The 5,000-nt window shown below is 38.3% G+C and overlaps 1 protein-coding gene across 1 annotated transcript in view; it reads left to right on the plus strand.

Annotated features, from left to right (window-relative positions):
• The window catches only part of tspoap1 (TSPO associated protein 1), a 139,428-nt gene extending 138,651 nt beyond the window's left edge, over nucleotides 1-777 (plus strand). The window contains exon 34 of the mRNA XM_077222102.1: nucleotides 1-777. This exon is cut by the window's left edge and continues 2,311 nt beyond it. The gene's annotated coding sequence lies outside the window, so the exon portion shown is untranslated.
• Nucleotides 778-5,000: the final 4,223 nt, after the last annotated feature.

The raw sequence follows: 5,000 nt of genomic DNA on the forward strand, positions 1-5,000 counted from the left end.
CTAGCCTTATAAGACCTTGCTTAGTCTTAACTTCAAGTTTACTACAGCTGTGTTTGTAATGACTGCATGCATGATGGTTTTTTATCTATACTCGGCCTTATTTATTCTATTTATGTGTCGTAGTAGTTGCACGTACCTTGCGTTTGTGTGCTTTGTAAAAAATGATGTTCTTCCTCAGTGTTTTGTCCAGTATGAATATCCAAACATTCTCAAATCATGATGCAATTACTGGAGAAGCAGAATGACTGAAGATATTAAGTTAAGTGAAAATTAACTGACCAATAAGGGCAGAAAAATCCACTTAATTTAAAGGGAAAACGAGATTATTTTTCTGACCCCATTGGCAGATATATTTGTTCTTGTTTCAAGTCTTTTTTTTTCTTCTCAAGTAAATGCATCTTGATTTAAAAATGTTTATTTGCACTGGAACACAAGACAGAAAGAAAATCATTTTTTTTGCTGTGCGGTGTTGAGGTCAGTGTATTTGTGTGATTTGAGGTATGATATTTTCATACATTCAGAAAGAGACTCTATTCTTGTGTCCGTAACAGAAGCTGGATGTTTTTTGTACATTTTTCTAATGCGTTTTTTTTTTGTGTGGAAACTTACCTGTAAATAATGCTTCTTTTTGGTAAAGTATTTTTTGTGCATGCCGAAACAATGTTTTTGGATAGTCACACGGGCATCATGCTTTGTGAGGGACGTCGTAGTGATTTACTTGAATGACTTGTTGCAATATGGACTTTTTACAGAAATAAAGTATATTTTCACATAAAATGAGTTTGTGTTGTGAATGATGGACTCAGAGACAAAACCGTTTTATTTCTTTGTTTTATTGACGTTTAAAAATCACATTGCATTTCAGAAGACACATGTTTTTGATGATTTAGCAGAGAAAGCTGGCTCTGGTTTCTGTAAGCGCACGACCGTCTCACGTGGACGTGTTTTGACACTATGAGACGTGTGCAGCTTTACGAAACACAGCGACTTCCTTTCTCTTTCCCGTCGTTCTGCGTCGAGCGCCGTGAAGTTTCCCAGCAGCCAACAGTACACTCATCCATAAAGTAGGAAACACTACACTGTGGCGAGGGGTTTAGTAGTGCTTTCTACTTTATGGATGACTGCACTGTACATCCCAGTGTCCAGGTGTCCATGTCTCCTCTGGAGCTCCTGATAAACGCTTGAGATCTCAAGCTCCTCCTTCACACACACACACACACACACACACACACACACACACATTTCCACTGGTGCACAACATGTGAACCCCACCCAAACTTTACACCGGCTTTAAACTGCTATTTGAACAAATGACCTGCAAAAATCAAACAGTTTTCGCAACAGTTTTCATTGAACCAAATTATTTGGTGCACAATGTTCAGACTTAAAACAAATATACTGCAACAAACATTTTGTTGAATTGCATTAAAGTCTTTACACAATTACATCAACTTCTGAAAACGGTTGGATTGAAATAAAAATGTTAGAAATGCACAATGCGTCACAAAACCAACATCTTCCCTTTACACATGGCAGCCATTTTGAGCGACATGATTAAGCTCTTCCTTCAAACAAAGGCGTTTTCTTACAGATACATATTTAAAATGCTCGTGTGTATTAAAAAAAGAAACTTCAATGATAGAAAAAAAAGCACATTGTTGGCTTTTAACATTTTAGATGAACAGAAACAGAATTAAAAAAAAAAAAATTTGACGTGATTAGTTGATAATCAATATTAAAATACAACACGATTTGTTGCATTCCAAAAATTGTGGACTTTTAACATTTTAGCTTAACAGAAACAATTCTTAAAAACAATTAGACTTTTATCGGACAGATTTCGTACATGCGTCAATGGATAATCCAACATGGCCCAACGTTGAAGTGAAAAATGTGAAAATATCAATGCAGAAGATTAACACAAAGTTACTCATCATGTGATACAGTAATAAAAAATGTTAAAAAAATAAATAAAATCTTCCTAGTATAACCACAGGGATACGTTACCGTTCTGGCTGGGTTACATCCGTACCTGTGGATCAAGCCCAGTAGTGATATATGTGCCCAGTTCTTCTCCAGTGCTGTTTCCGGGGTCTGTTAGCCTCTTCCTCTCCAGCCCAAGTAGAAATGGGCCTAAAAGAGGAGAAGTGCTGGTATTTAACCTCGCTGCCACCCACGTGTTCCTCAACCACACCGGAAGAGGCATAACAGTCAGATCCTCACGCTCTTCTGTCATTCGCTGCTTCTGCCCACCGCTCACGCATATTCACGTCCGAAGACACGCAGCGTTCGTGACGTCTTCGTTTAACAGGTGCACTTTCAGAGAGAAAAACTCATTTAGAGGTCTCAGTTCAGGTTAATGCCAATTAGTACGATTAAATAGTGCGAATAATAAAAACTTGTTTTGTGGGGTTTTTTCTCTATTGAAAAAGGATGCAAACTATTTTATAATTTAGGGGGGGGGTGGGTCAGATGTTTAAGAAGGTTTAAATGAACACACACATGTCATAGATAAGAGTTTCTCAGCCTTATCTTGCTTTCTATTCTCCTGAGCTCTTTCGGTTTGTTGCTTAACAGTTGCAACACAAGAGGAAATGCCAAAGTGTGTCTCTTAAATCCCCATCAGAGGGAAGTGAATGATCAGTCGCTGGGAGAAACCAGGACTTTATCAAATCCAGACCAAGAAATGCACAGTTCACTGAATTCATGTCTAAAATGAAGTAGATGATGCCTAAAAGTGAAGATATGATCTGTTCAGGCACAGGAAGGAGCCGTAGAGCAACTCGCGTGTGTGTGTGTGTGTGCGTGTGTGTGTTATTTCCTGTGTGCAACACCTGCAAAAGATATGCAAACATACTGACAGAACAAATGCTAGTGCTTAAAGAATATTATTTCATTTTTTAAAAGCATTTTTGATTGCATGATGCAAGGAGCGTCTTCCAGCTGTGGTTTAGTTGGACGTTTCTGCTCAAGATCAGTCGATTAATGAGAAAGTAATGATTAATGTGTGTGTGAATGTGATTTTTAACCCAGATCTCTGGAGCGTGGTGGTTTTAAGAGGGTCTGTTCTGTCTCTTTAGCGGTTATTGACATGCACACGAGGTTTAAAGTGGCATGAAACCACAGCGTTCTTCTCTTTCTTCTTTATATCTGAACTAGGACAACAGAAGCTTCCTTCTCATTTAGAGCGGCTTCGGTTTGAAGGCCTGAGCGTGTATTTTCATACAGGGAACACCGGCCCGGGTTTCAATTCCCCAGCTCTCTTTATCAGACCAGCCTTTCAAAGTCTGTTTGCAACCATGACAACCTGACGAGACGATGTGTGTGAGAGCTGAACCAGGGGATTTTTCAAGTGTGTGTATGTGTGTGTGTGTGTGTGTGTGTGTGTGTGTGTGTGTGCTTGAGGTCAGAGCCGCATGGTTTTTGAACAAATATAAAAAGCTGAGTGGAAAAAGGTGTGGTGAGAGAGATGTGATCTGAAGTTGACTCTCGTCTTGTTTGGTTTCACTATGACACATGTACCCGTTTCAGTGCCTTTGTCCTGCAAAAAAGGGAAAAAGCATTGAGAATGTTTTGCATCAAAAATAACGCTATTTTAAACTGAGACATTTTGTTACATGTTTAAGATATTTCAAGTAAAATCAAGTTGTAAGTCAATTAAAGGCCTAAGTGTGTTTTAATACATTTACCTAAACCATTTTTGTATGTTTTTCTGAATATTAGAGACATTAGAATACAGACCACATGCTTTTAGTTTTTTCTGTAAAGCTGTTTTAACTGAGTTTGCTTTATAAAATTGAACTGAATTGAACCAAACTGAGTTGAATAACGACACTGCATTCATTTCATAATGCAAAAACTTTGCAAACATCAATACTGCTGTTTTTAAGCTGCTTTGAAATGAAGTGATCGTATAGAGCACTATAGAAATGAATGTGAATTTTCTTTCCTTGACTAGTTTGAGGTTTCTACAAACAAGCCTGGGCGTTACATTAAAAAGAAGTGATAATTAGATGGCATTTTCTGTGATGACAAGTTTCCGAGTGCTTCATAATGAATGTATTGTTGGTGTTTGCCAAGTTGTTGCTTAGAGTGCATCCAAATTCACGTACAAATTCTGTAGTATAAATAGTGCAAGTCGTGCGTTCAAAAAGAATTAGTGCTCTTTAAATACCCACATGATGCACTTACACTATATTGAGTGTATAGAGTGTCGTTTGGGACCAAATCTCTGAGATTTTTCCTCCTGTATTATGGGAGAAAATGTTGCATGTGATCACATGATTACTCAATCTAACTCACACTCAGGATGATCAGTGCTGATGATTGACTTGGCAAACATCTCTAATTAACACTTTTGTAACCAGAAAATAGTTCATCCACGTTTTTAGTCCAATGTGTTTGATTTGACAAACTCTGAAAGAAAAAGACCATGCAAAAAAACAAAACACAAAATGTGAGTTGAGATTAGTAATATCAAATGTAAAAAGGTTTATATGCAATCTAAAATCTGCCTAGAGTTAAGTGTTCATGTTTGCGCGCCACATTCAGAGAATCCTCAACATGTTTGCTGTATTTTGCGGAGTAGATTCAGTAAAGATGGTGTGAGAAGCAAATATTTTTTTCTTTTCTCCATAACAAACAAAGACGAGGAGGAGGAAAATGTGCGTGAACCGAGTGTGAGTTTCTCTGGAGCCTTTTTCTCATGCGCTCTGTGTGTGTGACGGTGTGTGTGTGTGTGTGTGTGTGTGTGTGTGTGTGTGTGTGTGTGTGTGTGTGTGTGTGTGTGTGTGTGTGTGTGTGTGTGTGTGTGTGTGTGTCTCAGACGGTGTGTTTCAGACTCTTCTACTCTCTGTGTGTGTCTCAGACAGTGTGTTTCAGACTTTTCTACTCTCTGTGTGTGTGTGTCTCAGACTGTGTGTTTCAGACTCTTTTACTCCGTGTGTGTGTGTCTCAGATTGTGTGTTTCAGACTCTTCTACTGTCTGTGTGTGTGTCTCA

Source organism: Siphateles boraxobius, unplaced genomic scaffold (genome assembly GCF_051911475.1).
Source record: "Siphateles boraxobius isolate OS27281-9 unplaced genomic scaffold, OSU_SipBor_1 120, whole genome shotgun sequence".
NCBI lineage: Eukaryota > Metazoa > Chordata > Actinopteri > Cypriniformes > Leuciscidae > Siphateles > Siphateles boraxobius.